Source organism: Falco cherrug, chromosome 1 (genome assembly GCF_023634085.1).
Source record: "Falco cherrug isolate bFalChe1 chromosome 1, bFalChe1.pri, whole genome shotgun sequence".
Taxonomy (NCBI): Eukaryota; Metazoa; Chordata; class Aves; order Falconiformes; family Falconidae; genus Falco; species Falco cherrug.
Genome location: NC_073697.1, coordinates 13,803,827 through 13,823,022, shown reverse-complemented (window position 1 = coordinate 13,823,022; position 19,196 = coordinate 13,803,827). Strand labels below are relative to the sequence as shown.

Genomic DNA, 19,196 nt, shown 5'->3' with positions numbered 1-19,196 from the left:
AAAACCGTAAAGAGTTTCTACCTCACAGGATAAAAAGAAATTGTGAACAAAGTACTGCCGCAACCGTAGAAAATATTGCTAGCTCCAATCCTAAAATTGTTACTTCTATCCAATAGGTTATGAGCCACATTCCATTTTTAAATTTTACATGTGTTCTATGCTCAATCACAGCAAAATACAAAAGCTCCCTTATGGAGAACATTAAGTTTACATGCAACAATTTACATGTTTACAGTTAATAAATTTCACATTGGAAAACCATAAGGCTTCATAGAACATCAGTCACTGCCTTTTCCAAAACACAAACTTCCCCAGTTATCACCAAACGGAGCTCACCAAGCACTGCACACTGGCTGTTTTACTGTTACCAATATAAAACTGTTCATTTACCAAACCAAGCATCATTCAACCTCAAAGTAACATAACACATACAAATAAAACTTGTTCTATTTGACAGATTAGGCTAATGAGAAAATCTAAATATTAAAACTAAACCTAACCTATATTTTGTTCTTTGGTTGCAAGGGGAAAAAAACAGCCCTTTGTTCTGATGTCTACCTAGGTAACAGAAGGATCCAGTTATTGTACACACAGTTAAAAAAAATAGCTACACCACACAGCTCGAAAGACAGAACAAGCCCCTCTAGTATCAGCATTTTAAATGAGTGATTAAGCAGCTTTCCCAAAGCAGCGCAAGAATCATGGGCAAAAATCTAAGACATACCTGTTAAATTAGCACTACCTTATCACACTGGCTTTACCTCTTACACTTTCCCCAAAGCACTTGAAAATACTTGTGCTACCAGAATTTCAACACATCTTCATTCAGTGCAGGGAAAAACACACAAGTATAAAGATAGGTATTAACACATAGTTAACAATATGATTTTTTTTTTTAAAGGCTATGCATATCTAGACTTGACTGGGGGCTCCAAAACAGGTCTCCATAACCCAAAACACATTCTCTGGTTTATCCTTTTACTATTAGCTGCTTTCAATAACATGAAAGAAAGGGAAAGATAATTAAATAAAGGAGACCAGATGAGTACATATGGCTATAATCTTGTCATGTTTAGGTTGGAAATACACAGAACCACATAAAGCTTGGCACAATCTGTAAAAAGCAAGAATCCTGAAATTAAAAAATCCAACCAAAAAGACAGAAGAAAGAGGAAACAGACACACACAACTCATATGAAGCAGCTTCTTCCATTTGCAAACCTGTTGCTGATCACCAGCCCGTTATGCTGAACCAAGCATCCCTGAACTCTTCTGAAAGCATCTCAATCCACTACCAGGATACTCATTTAAAATGGGAATGTAAAAAGGGAAAAACAGCATGGCAGTCTTGGGGAAAACAGTCTTTTGATCTTCTTCTCCAAAGTTAACTGCCTCACAAGCCACTTACTCAAGCCAGGCGAAGCCTGGACCTGACTTGGGACTCTTGCCTTGCTAAGCAATCCTTTTTTAGCAAGCAGATACCAAAAAGTAGTCTTGTGGCTTTTAACAGCCCTGATAAAAAATATTTTTAAAGGAATCTACATTTTCTTCCCTGCTTTTCCACAAGCATACTCAACCCAAGCAGTTCAGTAACTTTACATTTTTACAGGATATCATCTTCACACATCCAAGGCGAAGGCACATAGCTCTATTTCAAATAAGAAAATAGAGACTTACAAGTAAGTTACCCCTGCTACCCACCCAAATGCACACTAACCCCTCCAGAATAGAATATAAAACTGGGTCATGCCAATTCTCTCACCCAGGCTTGGCTACTTTTATACTGAGTTAATACTTTTGATTTCTCAAGCTTCCAAACAAATGAAGGACAAGACTATGATCAAGAGTAGCGAGCACGGATTTCTGAAAGGAATATCATGCCTGATCAACTTGACGGAATTACTGGCTTGAGGAAGTATGGGCAAGCAGTGAATTTTAATTATCTTGACTTAAGGAAAGCTTTCAGTACTGTGTCCCATGACATCCTCATAGACAAACCCACTGAAATACAGGCTAGATAACCAGACAGAAAGGCAGACTGAAGAGTGATTGAACTTCCAGGCTTAGAGGCTTGCCATCTGCAGCATGAAATCCAGGTGGAAGTCAGTTACTGGTGGCATATCCCAGGCATCAATACTGGAGCCAATATTGTTGAGTATCTTCTCTGACTACGAGACAGAGCGCACCCTCAACAAGTTTGCAGAAGCTACAAAACGGAGAAGAGCAAGTTATACACCAGATGGCCAGCTGGCACTCAAAGGGACCTCAACAGGCTGGAAGAATGGGCCAATGAGAACTTAAAAGTTCAACAAAAGGAAATAGAGAGTCCTACACCTGGGAGGAATAACATCAGACATCAGTGCAGGCTGGAAGACAGCCAGCTGGACAGCAAGCAGCTTTGTAGGGAAGGCCATGGTAGACAAATTGACAATAAGCCAGCAACATGCCCTCACAGCCAAGGTGGCAAACAGTTTCCTGGGTTGAATTAAGCAGAGCATTGCCAGCATATCAAGAGAGGTGATCCTTCCTCTCTACTCAGTCTGGCAGCTCTCTGTCCAGTTCTGGGCTCTGCAAGAAGAAACATGGACATGCTGGAGAAGGTCCAGGGAAAGGCTTGAGAGATAATCAGGGGCTGGAGCACCTTTCATATGAGGAGAGGCTGAAAAAGCTGTGACTGTTTAGCCTAGAGAGGAGAAGGATCTTACCCATGCATATAAATACCTGGTGGGTGGAAGTAAATACAGTGGAGCGTGACTCTTCTCAGTTGTGCCCAGTAAGAGGACAAGAGGCAACAGGCACATACTGAAATAAAAAAACCCCATTTAAACCTAAGAAAAGCCTTTTTATTATGACGATGACTGAACACTGGGGCAGGCTGTCCAGAGAGGTCTCCATCCTTGGAGATGCTCAAAACCCAACTGGACATGGTCCTGAGCAACTTGCCATTGCACTGAGCAAGGGAGTTTGAGTACATCTCCAGAGATCCCTTTCAATCTCAGGAATTCTGTGAATACATAAATAATCAAGCAACTGTCACTCTATTTGTTGACTTTTTTATTATTATTTTTGCCACAGACACACAAGACAAAGGACAGTTTGCATAAGCAAAATCCTTTCCCATTTGAAACACCATCTACTGAGCAAGAGCTTTCTGGTAACAGTAAAATCACTTACTGTTTATGAAGCAATTTTAAATCGTCTGTGAGACACCTCAAACAGGGAACACAACTGAAACAGCTAGACAGGCTACTACACAAACTGGTCTCTCTCCACTTAGAGATTAAACTGTTAATACAGTTTAAAAAAATGCACAAAATCAAAACTCCAGATACAAGTCAGCATTACTTTTTCCACTATTCCGTCAAAATAACTGTGCTGATACAAAGGAGACAGGACAAAGGAGAGGAGGAAAAATACATTTGACTTAGCTTCAAAAAGAAGTAAGAGTAGAAACAGTGAGTCTAATAATGTTTACTCTATCTACAGTATCAAGTATTAACATTAAAAGCAGCATTAGTACTCTGCCACTAGCATAGCACTGGAATCTACCTAGAAAGAGCAATGTAGTCTCTGTAAGCATGGAACACTGGCAATGCACAAGTGTCTGTTTTTAAACTTCTGTACCTTTAATAGACCTAAGTATTTAGTCCTGTTAATTCTGTCTCATCCAGAAATTAATGCTGTTTCCAAAATTGTACAATATTCCAAAAGTCTGCTAACAGCCTTTTGAAACCAAGATGTTCCTTCCCACCCTGCACAAAAAGATCCTGTTGAAAAATACTGAAATGCTTCTCAGGGTCTCTCAGCCTTGCTACTGAAAAAATTTAACAGGAGAAAGGACAGGGAAGGACATCTTCCTTAAACCAGTAATTATCTCATTTTCACTTCTTTTTCTCACACACAGTCAGCTTATGACAGATATCCAGGACAAAAAGTCATTAGCACAACCAGTTAAAACATGATTTAACTAAGACAATACTATAATGGCAGATGTTAGGCAACCTAAAACTTTGAAATTCATTGGTTGGTCTATCTATAATAAGATTCCTGATGTTATTATGCTAGTTTCTGTAGGGATCCAAAATGCTAATTAAATGGAAAGTCTAAGAAGTATGAGTTGCATTCTCAGTGTGAAAAAAATACCAAAAAGATCAACTTCATATGAGGTTTGTTTCACCATGCATCCCAAGTTTGCTTAATGGTTCCATTCGATGTTTTATAAAATTGTCATTTAGATTAGATTAATTCTAAGCCCAGGTAGGAGAGTCACATAAAGCCTAGAAAAGCTGCATTAAGATGTAACAATTCATTTCTAATAGTAGAGTGCAGACTTTATTGGGTTTCCGTCACTCATTTATCAGTGGTACCATTATTTTCCCACAATCATTTTTGTTATTCACAGCAGAAAGGCACGCTCTTGAACAAGCACATTATATTGCTGACTAAACCCAGTCTGAGCATCATAGAGATATCCAAGTACTTGTTTCATAAGAGACTAGTGAATCACCAGGAGTGCTCAGATGATAAAAAAGAAAAAAGTTGCCCTGGAAAAAAAAAAAAAAAAGTAGCATATTGAGCGTATCAATTCATTATTCACCCTTCTGCTCATTTTTCTTGAGGATTTAGAATGGGGCGAGGTATATGGTGGAAGAGCAGCAGGTAAGAATTCACTCACGCAGGTGACCTATCGTTCAGAATAGACCAAGACTTAACTAAGAAAGAGTCTTTTTTCTTTTTTGAAAGCAGCAAAGTAACAGATTCATGCAGTTCCTGCATTTGCTTATTTTTATTGATGTTATAGTTCCTAAAATACTTTTCCTAGTGCAAGGTACTCTACAAGCATACTAAAATTGCACAAACACATAAGCAACCAGTGGGAAAAAAAAAAAAAAGGGGGGGGGGGGGGGTGAAAGACAGGAAGAAACTGATTTGCAGCATAGGACAAGCAGGAAATAGGGATTTGTAAACTGCAGTTTTAAAAATAATTAAGAAGAGTTTTCCAATTACTGCCATATATCAAGACATTATTACCTCAAACGTAGTATATAAGACCATAATAATGTTTGATGTTCAAGAAGTCATTTTGGGTCAAAAACCCCATGCCATTTCTGACACATTTCTTGGTTAGAACCTACAGATTGCTCCACACTTCTAACGAAGGCATTGCAATAGGCACAAATGTTGAAAGAAGGTTTTAAGAAATATCTTCCCACCTGACAGTAATTTCTTTCTGACTCCACTATGATGAAGCACAGTGTGAAGCTGTGCTGGAACTTACACCCACAGAAAACTTTAAAGATGAGAAAATGCTTCTGGAGATGGACATTTGACCACATTACGTATGGGATTGGGGTTGTTTGGGTGTTTTTGTAATTTTGCATATTTAAAAGTCTGTCCTGGGAAAGTGCAGGTGCTCCTTAGGCCAGCATGCTTTCAAACCTCACCTACAGGATTTACAATGGATATAGTTCAGAACCACAAACCTCAACATATATGCTATATGGCACCGCCAAGACCACGTCTGTAAAAAGGCATATCTCAGCCTGCCCTTGCAGTTCCTGTCTAGTATACTGAAAAACTTAAATTAACAGCACTAGACAAGACACACACACGCACACATATATATAAGCTGATAAACACACTATTCGAACAGCTCTGAGCAAGGAAGCCTGATCACTTCTACTGATACTATTCACCCACCACCTCTCAGACAGGCAAGAAGTGAACAACCATTATCAGGGGACAGACCATCTGAAGAGTAACAAGCTCCAGGGCGTTGTCTTACTAATAGTCAAAATAAAAAGCTGGCCTAGACAAGTCTTCAGAGGCAGCAGAGCTCTAGCAGAATAAACCCTAGACCTAAGATGTTGCTAATAAGCAACCTGTGATATCTTCTAATCTCTGTAGTGCAGAATCAGGTCTGAAAATAAAGGATAACATCTTTTTTTGGACTCTGTCTCCTGCCCCTAATTTCTGTTACACATTATTACATACAGAGATATGGTATGCATACATCAGAAACAACATGATTTTACAATTATAGATTACCGACATTTGGTAAGACAGCAATTTCAACCACTGTTCCAAGACTACCAAGTAGCCATTTGTTAACACATGAATTGGAACTACATAAAATTTGACTTTAAATTTATAGTCAAAAAGCAAAACAGAACAGTCTCACTAATTTAACTTAATTAAAAGCACACTTGAAATATTCCACGAAGTACAGCAGGTTTTGTGGAAGAGGGGTAAGTACTGAAGTGCATGTATGAAACAAGAGACAGGACATATGTATTGCTAAGCTATTCCAGGTGCAAAGTACCATGGCAGAAACAGACCTGCAAGAAAGGTAAAAACTGATTAATCAGTCCCAAGACAGACCTGATGAAATAACTTCGCATTAGCAAGCAGTCATACACCATGTGTATTCGTGCAAAGCCCTGCCTACACAGGACCAGATTTGTGCCCTCTCCTGCTCTGGAGGGAGATGTGCTACAGCACACACCTTAACAGCTACTGCAGGGCTGCAGTATTCAGAGGCCATCTATAGGAAAGCTCTCTGTATAGACTGCAGGCAGCTGAATCTTTATGCCGTCTTCATGATTCTGTCACAAAAAGGAAAGCCAGTTGTATTTATTTATATTTGATCAGAGGCACCTCTTAAGATCATAAAGAAAATAACCCTTGCTCACCCTTCAAGAATCTCCCAACAGCTGTGCATGAATGCACACATGCTTGCAGACATGTATTTTGAAAGGAGAGGGAGAACAATTGATTTCCTGCAAGTGTAATGTCCTGTTGTTTTTCCGAGGCGATCTAGAAAATTATCACAATCCCAGATGTTTACAAGGCAAAAGAGAAACTGTAGTAACTTTGCACAGGATGAGACAGCTGACTGCTTAAGCACATTATTCTAAACACAAATTCAGAGTTTCACTACTATTTTTTTAATAGCGGCTCTCTGTTCCAAATCCTGCAATTGCAAGCTGTAGGACATTAACAAGCGTACATTTGATTTTTCCAGCCACTTCAAGTGTATATGAAGCAACATATTTTTAGACTTCCTGCAATCAACTGTCCTCCCAGCATTGCTCAATATGACGCACAGTTGTCTGAATTATGCAGTTGTGCTAACATACGCTCTAATTTTAAAGTTTCATTTCTGTGTTTTCCATAAAATAAGTACTGTCAAATTTTCTCATGCAAGAAGTTGAATCACAAGTGATTAAGGGTCATCTAAGCTAAACCATATTGTGTAAATGCTTATTAAATTATACTTATAAAAACTAATTCATTTTATCTACATAAGATAATTGTGTAAACTGAACAAAACATTTCTAATGATTGGGCGTGTGTAGAAAAAGAGGTGGCTAAATTCTGCACAGTAAGTTTTGCCATTACAGAGTCACACAAGCCTAAGGTTAGTCTTGCTTGGAGATAACACATCTTCTGTAAAGGAAGACAAAGAAGAAAATGTAAAACAGCTGTACTCCTTAAGAATTGTCCTACTTCTAGCCATGGTTCAGAAGATACTCAACAGTTAGTTGAATTGTTTTGACCAGGAAGAGCCGGGAAGCAGGGTGACAGTTTCTATCATCTAGGTATCTCCCGAGTCCAAGAAAGAATCGGGTTACAGCTATATCAGTGCATGTACAAGCCAGACAGTAGTCGTCCAATACAAGATGTTTTTGCAAGAAATTAACCATGGACAGGGCGATTACTGGAACAACCTAATTATTCAACAGAATTGAGTAACAAATCACTATTTGATGCAGCTCCAGACTATACACTATTATAATAAATACTGTCATTAACCATGATTATGCATTATCTCTAATGAAGAAGCTTCAAATGAAGAAGCTTGCAAATTAGCTGTGTCCTACATCTGAGAGCCAACAAAGGAATCTTAGAAGTCTTCTGCTACTTATTTGTAAAAGTGGGTGAATAAGATTGGTCCAATAAGATGCTGATGACACTTCTTCCATTAAAAAAAACAAAAGATGCCTTCAAGATGTGGTGCTGTGATTCTAAACCGTCACTGATGTGTTCCTTTTGGACTATGAGTGCTCTTAGTGTGCTTTAGCACTGTGACTGTCATTTACAGAAGAAACTGATTGCTACTTTTGACAACTGCCTCAATTCATCATCCCCTCATTACCACCATCATTATTAGAATACCAGGTCCCAGAAAAATTGATCACACTGTCCCAACTATTCAGAACAAAATGAGACTAAACTTCACAGACCAAAGCTGATGTAGACTTAACTAAACTGCCTTTGATGCAAGGCCCAGCTGAAACTACAACGTAAAAGAAGTATTTGGCTTCGAAGAGTAAGTTTTCACAGTAGTTTCCTGTTAGAAAGACATTCAAATTCTTCCTGAAGAATGAAATTAAAATTATCTCAGTTTCATGTTAATAAGGATAACTGTTTTCCCTGAGACTAAATGTTAACATACAAACAATGTAAATGAAGGAAACAGTTTCAGGGAGGTGGGGGAGGGATCCTCTAAAAATGGGGAGGAACTAATCAAAACAATCAGAATTACATTAACTGATTCAATGCTGCTGAGGTTTACTACAGCGTGAGCTAGTGACACAGAGCATTGTATTTCTTTTCTCCAGTTACAATCTTGGTCTAGATAAAACCAAGGACAGTTCAAGGAGTAAAAATTAAGCCACGTACAAAGTTAAAGATTCTCTTTTTAGTAAGCACAGAAAATGTTTCTTGTTATGATGAAAAGGGGTTAGATAACTGCATAAGTGGGGAAAAAAAAGCCATTTGAGTTTTTGGAACCCCTCTCCCCTCCTGTGCCCAACTGGTAGCACAACTACCAGCTCCACAAATGGATTGTCCAACAAGCAGCTTTACTAATTTGAACAGGTTTTGTACATTTGGTAAAGTGTGGATGGCTCTTCATTGGACAACACATATGCAAGAATGGTCAAGCAACTGTTACATACACTGCTCTTTCCCTTTTGCGTAATGTGCAAAGAATTTTCCTGAAATATCCTCTGAATGCAAGATGATTCTTGCCATCACCTGCAGGTCCAAAAGTACCATGGCAATTTCAAAGAGATCTTGCCCACACGTGTGAATTCCAAAATTTTGGTTATAGGCTACTGCTTTTACCACAAACCCGGTCCCTTTTTAGACATTCAGAAACCCAGCACAAACAGCCGTTGCTCCAGGAACAAACTTAGGTCTGAGCATTTCAAAAGGAAAAAAAAAAATTAGAAAAAAAATCACCAAGTAAATCTCCAGCTGCCATATTGACTTTAGGTTTGTACATTTGGAGTATCAATAGTGACAACAAAAGGTGACACCAAGTCCAAACGATAACAACTCTTGCATCTGGATAGATACTTCTCAGCTGTGATGCTATTAGCCAACTGACTCACTTCAATCACTAGGTAACACACATCTATCTTATTTACTAGGGATACATTAGGAAAGACAGGACCCTTCTTGTCACTGTAATGCTGTTAATGTGGAATGAAGCCAAGTCTTTAGATCAAACAACACGAAGAGACAGCATCAGTTACTGAAGAGAAAGCATCAATTCTTGCCTTATGTTTCCTTTGTCTTTAGATCATGAAAGAACGAGAAGTAGTACTTCAACAGGAATGATGTACATGTTTTAACAAGAAATTACAGACGGAGAGCTACAAATAATTAATCTAAGAACTATGGATAAGAGCAGAACATAAACAGAGGTTTTTGTTGACGACATCCATATTGGGGTGAAGCAATGAGGTTGGTATTTATGCCAAGAGTACATAGACCACTTGTAATAAAGCACAAGGGACGCTCCTGATACTCCTAACGACTATTATTTTAAAAGAAGATGCATGCACACAGAAAATATTTAAAATCACAAGAGAGTTCAAACACTGTTTTATGCTATCTGGTCTGACAGACTGAGAAAGTGAAATGCCTTGCCACCTACCCAGTCCCCTCTGCTTTGTTGTTCAATATTCTGTATTTCTTTTTATCAAGCATACAGGAAGACTAAGTCACATTGAAATAAGTGACTGGAAACTATTTCACTTCTTCCTACAAATATTCCCATTTTATATTACTATGAGATCCTGACACGTGAATAAGAAAACCTAGTTTTATTTCATATGGGCTGTTCTAAAGACCTCCTACTCAGAACATACTTTTCAAGTTATTCTTATATGCTTTTAACTGGATAGCTAAATGGAGCCAGAGGAAAGTGTTTGTTCAAGCCTTATAGGAAAAAAGGCAGTTACAGGTAAAAGCTGCATGTGTAAGATACAGAAAATTAAACAAATCAAGTATTATCTCAGATCCCAGTCTCACAAGCACATATCAAAAGTCTACAGTTAAAAACAACAACGACAAAAAAAAAAAAACAACCAAAGAGAGACACACAACAAAACCCCACACGACCTTCTGCGTAAGTGTTATGCTATGTAATTTGTCGGGTGAATTTGAAGACAGTCAGAGAAAAGTTCCCCCTTAAAAGCAAAGCCAGTACAATTACTCCTACAAGCACAAACAGTGCAATAGTTAAGTTTATTTTCAGTATGAGAATACCAGTACCTGGAATGTGACAGTAAGCAAGGTTAGTTTACCCTCCCTCACTCAAGGGGTGAACACCAGAGATCTCTGGGAGAATACATTATCTCCCAGAAGTTTTTTTTAACACAGGTGCTGTATAAGAGGAAAAAAAGTCTGTTCTTCACAGAGAGAAAGACAAAGTGTATAGGACATCTCCAAAACATACTTCCCTTCCTCTTTTCTGTTTGCCTCTGACAGGGTTTTTCTTAAAAGCACAGAATGAGTCACTTGCCAGATAAATCTATCTAATGCACTAGGAAGAAAAAATGTTTTGCAACAGCTTTGGTAAACTAGTAGTCATAGATATAAACACAAACACAAATCAATGCAGTATCACAGAAGTTTAAAGTTTTTTTAATAGCAAAGGCTGCATTTCAATTGTTTATTAGGCTTTTCCAGATAGTTATGAGAATCTAAGATTAGGTTACCAACCCCCCAATAGGATTTTTTTCATCTCCATGCTAAATGTTATAGGGAAGCATGACCCACTGGAGTTTTTTCGTTAACTTTCTGTGGTATGTTTTCAAACATTCTCCCTTTTATTATTACTGCTCTTGAGGAAAGCTCATAAAAAGATCATGAGGAACTTTCTCTAAAAATTGACCAACACTGTTTCAAGGAGAAGCATGTTAAACACTGCAGTAAATCCAGTTAAGTGTTTCACTGCATATTTAAAAGTCTCTTTACATCCAAGTAAAAAGTCACTGTGATTACAAGCAAAGAGAAATATCAAGTTCTAGGCTTGTGAAATGGGTTTATCGAATTATGATGCAAATCTCCTGTCAAGATCACTTTCACATTATTTTTGCACCAATCTAGTAATCTCTACAATATTTTAGACAAAAAGCTTGACTGCAGAAATTTGACTTTTTCCAATAGAAAAGGTAAATACAGAAATTTTCCAAGATGAACTCAGTTGCTACTTTATTTATTGTACCAGTAGCTGTGATGTGCAAAGAACCCCTGCTACGATTTTTTTAAAAATTGGCTTGAATGATATGCTTCTAGGTGCACACCTGCCCTTCTGTTACACAGAGATAATCCACTGACCTTAAACACCAAGTCTGTTGAACAAAGACTTTCATCAATGAAACACGGTTGCTTAACAACTTAATGGAGACCGACCATTAGCTTACAAAACAGTGTCGGTTTGTCTAACCGGAAAAAAAGTAAAATTATCCCAGTGGGATAGAAAGGAAGGCTAGCAAGAAGAAGAAAGGAAATGTCAAATGCATGAGCAGGATTTGGATACACTGAAGATGACACACAGTTTTGACAGAAAGACAAGACATACCTTTCCCTCCGTGCTGCCCCTCTATCTCAGACTCTCATCACCAGTCTGCGCATTAGAGTGGTCTTCGCAGAAGCTGCACATACAGCACAGGATGGCTCACAGCCAACTGAGTGACTTCAACTGCTCCATATTAATACAGTCACAGAAGCAACAGGCAGGGACAGCAAGAGAAAATGGAGAGGGCTGCACCCTTTGCTCACCCCCCCACACCACCACTGCCACGAGGCAGCTGAGCAAGAAACCTGCGCACTCACATGGGACCAGCAACAGAGTGTTACCGACTCCAGCACCTGCTGTGCCACCTAACACAGGCCACAATTTGGTTCATAACAGCAAGAAACCCCCAAAGACAGACTGACATCTCCCTCCCTGCTGGGTAGCTGTTCAAACACCAAGGTATTTGCAACGCAACGGGACCCAGCCTCCTCAGCCTCACCACAGTAGGCACATCAAGGTGTACCAGCCACATGATTGAGCACTTCACACAGATGCTTGACAAGCAGAACTTCTTCATGGTAAAGGGTAAGATTAAAGAGATGGATTTTTAAAAGGCCTTGAAAGTTTCAAGGAGTGATAAAATGCACTAAATTCCTGCAATAAATTATCTTGCACATTCTGAGCTATTTCCTGATACACGAGCTGTTCAGTCAAAAACTTAAAGGTCAAATTTGCATCGATGGCCTCGCCAAGAAGTTTTCTACAGAGAAAAGAGGGAAGGAGGAAAGACCAGAGGAAGCAGACATGACCATAAGAAACCAATATCTGTATTTTACACAAGATAAAATCACATGTAATGCAGAATCAGTCTGATGAGGCGAGTTATTAGTCTTGTGTTATTCAGGAGCCTTCCTCTTACCTTTAAGTCTTTCTGATTAGTGATATTTATTCTTTTCTCCTGTGTTACTTGGAAAACCTTTTTTCTTTAAAAAGAGGGGAGGGGGATTACTGACTGTCTCAGTTTTAATCCTTCCTCACACTCCCACACAGATAACTTCTTTTCCTTAAGGACACTTCATAAGTACTTATGTAATTTATTTTTTTTTGTCTAGAATATATATAACAGCTACTTGCCATTTTTCACTCATTCAAGCTGCAGCAAAGCATCTTGCCACAGAAGTTTAAAACTATGCACACTGCTGTTATGAGAAAGATCTCTGAATGCTTACGTTATAATAGTATGCTTAAGCAAACACATGAAAATGCCAAATGTAATTTCTTACCTATGTCACTTGCAGATTTCCAATCAGCCTACACGGCGGTTTGGCTTTTTGTTCAAGTTTGATTTTTTTTGTTGGTTTCTTTTTTTTTGTTTTGGGTTGTTTTGGGGGTTTTTTTTTTGGTTTTACACTTCCTTTTAATGAAGAAGAAATAGAAGAAGCACCTGTATCTTCTAGGACCAGCACATACCAATAAGTGAACTAAAAACCTTAATTACTCAAACCTTTCTAGCTCACAATTAATCGAGAATGCATAATATTAAAAGCTCCCACATTCAACCATTTTATTTTAGTGAGATCATAGTCCTATTAAAGCTGATACACTACCACACTCAGATGGGGAAGAAGAAAAAGAAAAAAACCCACAGCCACTTGCGTGCCTTATTTTCACACCTCATACTGTCAATAAAGCCTTTCAAGAGCAAAACACTCAAAAAGGAAAACCCTATCTCTTAATGCAACCTGGCCCTGTGATTTGCAAAGTAAACAGAACAGCACTGAAAGCTGTTACAGCTTTGTACTAGTTTTCAAGTGATCAAACTATAATGAGCCATGCCCAACTAATACTCAAAAAGGAAGACTTTACAGCAGCACAGCTTCTATGCTGCCACTCCACCCCCATCAGCTTCTCCACCTGAGAAAATCTACAAAGGTACCCAGCATGACTTAATGCCTGTCATACACCCGTGCAGCTGTGCTGCCTGGTACACAAGGCACAGAAAGCCTTAACTCCATTCAGCCCTTCCCTCCCCACTGCAAAAGCAGGGGAAGACCAAGAACCCAGCACCTTTTCCACAACATGCTTTAGCTGTCCCCTACAAGGTCACCATTTACCCCAGGACACAGATTTAGCGCTGGGGAAAAAAACCACCTGTTTAACACATCAGGTGCTGTGATCCACCAGAAAGTATTTCTGAAATTCCCCAAGAGAACAGATTCAGTCCAGCTGACAGAAACTGTAGGTCTGAATGACATATTAAAAAAGCAATCAAGCTGATTACATTATGCATCAAAACATGGTTAAGTGGTACAGTTTTGCTGCAATGTTAAAAGAACATCTGATCTTCCTCTGAAGAAATACGGTTTAGCTGTCAAGATACAGGCAAGAAAGAAGAAAAAAACCTGCAATGGAAGTTTTTCTTCAGTAGTTTCTGGATTATAAGGCTAAGGCTTCCCACACCAAGTGAAAGCTTTATGGAAGTGAAGGGTGAGCTTAGTGACCTTGCCTTAGGCAGATGCAAGAGCCTGTAACATTACAAAGTTCTCCTATTCCTTTTGGGGGTTTTTTGTTTGTTTTCTTAGGTGCAAGTTATTCCCGCCACTCCCTTCTCACCAGGTGTAGGTTCACTTCTAAAGCTCCCTGTAAACCACCTCTCCTCTTACACACAGCCTTTTTGCTCTTGCAGGCCAGCTACTCTCCAAGTTTCTATACTCAGAGCCCAAAATAAGAACAAAAGCTTCTGTCTAAAGGAGAAACATTCATCAAGTCAAGAGACGAGGAACCCAGCAGCAATAAGCAAAGGCAGAGAAAGAAGTCCATCTGTATATCTTGTTCTACAACATCATTTTTTCTTAAAATGTCATTCAACAAGACAGCAAAGAGCTCCACTGTGGATGTGCCACATTTCTGCTGCAGACAAAAAAACCAACCAACCATACACACACACACACACACTCCCCCTTAGCAACTACAAACTCTGGGTGGTGACAGGCTTGCAGAAGGACCACTTTTCTCCAGAAAAGGTGAGGAGAAGCTTATGGATAAAGGACACTGTCAGAACTTTACCTGTCTTTCAGAATGCAAAGGCTGCACTAGACCCCAACAAATTTTTGATGCTGGTAAGTTCAACCTAATAAAGAAGCATCCGCTGGAGATACCAGCCAGCCACCAGCAAGGTATCCTGAGTTCCTCAACACCAGTGACAATACCCACACAGTATGCTGTGGAAGACCTTAGATAGCTCTTGCTTATCCAATTTGACAATATAGCGTAGTGATTTCAGACGGGAGCTCTCCTGCTATTTTGAATAGATGACTTTCCACTTCAACTTTCCTCCAAGTTTTGGACGCTTGACTAAGGGAGACAGTATTAGTTTAAGTCAAAACAGCTGCAGAGAGACACACACACATTACAAGTTTGTATACACTTCTGCATACCTTTGCATTAGTACTTTTAACTTGGTATGGCTTTTTCTTTCAAGGCCTAGAGAAATCTATGAGAGTCATACTGTGAATGTCAGATTTATGCTTGGATTCAATGCAGGGTAAAGATTAAACAGGAATATAAAAGTATGCTTGGCTGGACTGCCACCAACTCTATCTGGGAACCTCATGAAGCTCCAGAACCATACTTCTGAGGCTCCACTATTGTAGCCCAAGGAATAAGTGAAGTGCTCCTCAGGTGGTCTGCAGTCACACATTAAACAGCACATCTCACTCACACAGCATTTGGACCAGGTGACCATTCACCAGTCCAGTCTACTTTTAGAAAGACTTTTGGTTTTTTGGTGTTTGGGGGTTTTTTTGGTCTGTTTTTAACCCAAAAGGATTTTGCTGATTCCTCTTATGAAGAGTGATGCCACAAGGCAACTCCCAAGACGGAGGCACTCTCTCATAAGCACTGCAATTCTAAAATGCAGAATTTCACAGGCAGCCAAGAAGATACAATTGGAGCAAGGCAAATGGAACAATTAATGCAAGACTTTTTCTCCCAATATAAAAAGCAAAATTAATGTTCCAAGGAAGGAAAGGTTACATCCCACAAAGCTCTCCACAGACAGCAGAGGAGTGGATGTCTACTCTTCCTACACAGTGAGAAAGAGACTACCAAAGTGGTTAAGTCAGCCAGCATGCCAACAGGAAAGGTTTCACATTTCACCATTAAAAAAAAAAACAAAAAACCAAAACCAAACAAACACAACAAAAAAGGAAATTCTGCTTCCATGCATCAGGCCTGAGCAGCAATATTCACTAATGAAGGCTTCTGAGTCAAGTAATAACTTCAACAGAAAAGTTCTTCCAAGTTAGTTTTTGAGTTACTCACTTTAAAGTCTTTGCACTTTATATCACGATCCAACTAATGAAATTCCTTCCAAAACCCCACCCTTCCCTCCATGCCAAAAGTTCACAAATTTGAAATTCTAGCCCCATCCTGGATTAACAATTCACTGCTCTGTCACCAAGTTGTATTTCGCAACCAGTCTTTAATATGCTTGTAGCAAGAACCATCTCTAAGATCCTAAGCTGCCAAGACCTGCTCTGATACTCCCACTCTACTTGCTCCCACTCTCATTCAAGACTCCATTGCAGCCTGAAGGCAGACACACAGGAAAGGGCATCTCTGCCAGGAGTCCAGGTATTTTTCTGCTATGGCTACTGAGGTAGCTATCGATTTAAACTGAAAGATTCACAACATGTCAGTAAGTCTGAAGTGGAATCAATAAACTTATTTGTCTCATTTCATTCTTCCCTCATGAATTAAGGAAAAGGAACAACTATTAATCAGGGATCAGTCCACCAGTACGCTAGTGCAAGATGGTGCAGATCATGTAACTCCTGCTGTATACTGTGATGACAATAAATGAAGAAATCCTCCAAGGCTAGTACTTGTGATTATAAAAAACATAGTTTCTCTACTCTAAGAGTGTGCTAGTGTCTGTATGTTCTGTTCTTCAATACTTATAATATTTCATTCTTATAGATAGTTCTGAGAAGGCTTGTAATGGCAAAATTGATTTCTGAACACAAGCCGAGAAAACTGTAGACAATCTAAAATTTAAAAGTTAATAAAGAGCATTTGGTTTTGGATTTCTAATTTTTTACATGATAGAAAGAAATTCAAAGAAGAAAAATTTTAAATAGCAAAGCTATCTGGAGGCAAAGCTCTTGGGAAACAACATGACAAAGGAAGTGTATTTATAGGTCTGCAAACGGGGGGAAAAAATATCACTGAAGCAGCTGCATGGTTCTTGCACGGCGGACAAAAAAAAATTAAAAAAGGAGGAAAAGGCAGACAGGGAATAAAGTAGTTTAAAACAAAGGCTCCAGTACTTAACTTATTCCTGTCTCAGGTTATCATGAAAGCGTGTGGTTTTGGTTTTTTGTTTTCCTTTCTTTACTTTAATTCTAGTGCTTTTTTGTTTTCCTACCTGATCCAGTTTTCATAAGTGCCTTTCCCAGTTTTCATAATTAAACCTATTAAATAAATAATTATATGGCTATGACGCATGTTGCTATGGCAAGGATTGCGATAGCAAAGACTCAAGTTTTTATGACTTCACTACAAGGTCACACAGAAGCCTGTGAACAAGAAAAATGTGAAGCAGAAAAGGTTCCTTCCGTTAACATCAGCTGCGAGGAAAGATACTAAGACAAAGTACATGTCCGCGCTCTGGAGACCGGTCTGAAGCACGAGCGTTTCATTTTTCACTCCAGTCTCTGCAACAAGTCACAGAAGGAAGAGAAATGTGACTGCCAAGTGTCACATCCTTCTGGTTTTGTCTGACAGGTACCTCAGCACAACCCTCAAGCGGCGCACAAGGCTCCAGGGCCACATACATTTGTTTGCCCACTAACCCAGCTGAACGTTCATCTGCCTTTCAAAGTATGCATAAAAATACTACAATACTGATCTTTAGAGTGGATGCTTCACCGGGTACCTTTAAAGCGGCATTCAAGGAAGATAATCACCACAGCCGGCCTTCCCACAGGAACGCAGACATCTTACTTGCCCACCAGCAAAGCGCAAGTCCGGCCCAGGCGGCAGAGGCATGGCAAGGGGCATCAGCAGGTCGACGGTGCCAGGCCGGAGCGGGTGGGCAGGCAGACCCCGGAGCCAGCAGGCAGGCAGAGCCAGGGGGCTCCAGGCAGCCGGCCCCACGCTGTACCCGTGCGGCCATCTCCTCAGAGCGCAACAACCAGGGTGAGAGATGGCCCCACAGAGGCCTTCGCTGCGGAGGGAGGAGCAGGGAACAGCCTTCAAGCTGCTCAGGGTTGAGGGAGAAGAAAACCTTCCCTCAGATTGCCAGCCGAAACGCTGCGGAACCCCTTGCGCTTCACCATCGCTGAAGGCCATGACTTACCTTACAAGAAAGCAGCTGCCCGCTGGCCGGCGGCTACTGAGGGCAGGGTGCTGCTGGCCTGGCACTGGCCCCTCAGGTGGCACCCGCCGCCGCGCCTCAGGGGCACGCCAACACCAGCTTCCCTGGGAAAGCCTCACTCTGCTACAGCGAGGTGCCTCTTACCTTGATACTATTTTTACCAGTAAATCTTGCCCTAAAAATATTTGCGTGGGGAGAGGAAGAAAAAAAAAAAGGAGGATTCAGTGGGGTGTCAACTAAAAATTTATAACCAAATACATATGCATATTTGAAGGCAAATAAACCGCTTTGATGCTGCTCCATGGTGAAGTCTACAACTTAGCACAGAGGACGAGGCAAACAGACTTTCACATTAAGAGAAGAGGTGGGAGATTTAAAATTAGAGATGAAGAAAGCACACACTTGTACTGAACTTTCAAAACAAGTTATTCCAGTTTAACATTTTTCTTCCTGAACTGACGTAGCATAAATAAGAACCAATGAACTAATGAAATGCAAAGCTTATCCTGAAGCATGAAAGTATTATAATTGTGCTGTGCTTTGCTAATTTTAGAAGACGAAGAATGATGACTATACTATAATAAGTCAAATGTAAATATACAAGGCCATCTGATCACCCATAGTGCATTCAGCCCACATTATTCAATTCTTCCCCACACCGTCTCAATTTAAGGCAATAACAGCAGGAAGGAATTCCTCTACAATCTCCACTTTGGTACATAAACAAATCTATTCAACTCAAGAAAAGTTCACCAGCCACAAACCCCTTTACTTCAAGGCTGAGCTTCTGCCTGTAGCTTTCTCCACCCAAAACACACAGAAATGTCAGACAGTGCAAGAAAGAAGTGTGAAGCTTCACAGTGCTCTGTGCTCCTCGCTGGCTCCACCATCACCTCTGGATCCCAGCAGAAAGCCAGATTTTCATCATTACGGTACCCACACTGAGCCGACACCAGCATAGTCTGAAGACTGCAGTTTCTTATATGACATTCAAAACAA

The 19,196-nt window shown here is 39.9% G+C and overlaps 1 protein-coding gene across 7 annotated transcripts in view; it reads right to left on the bottom strand.

The window, feature by feature from the left end:
• The window catches only part of GAB1 (GRB2 associated binding protein 1), a 101,282-nt gene that overhangs the window by 62,567 nt on the left and 19,519 nt on the right, over nucleotides 1-19,196 (bottom strand). The gene's annotated exons all lie outside the window — the stretch shown is intronic.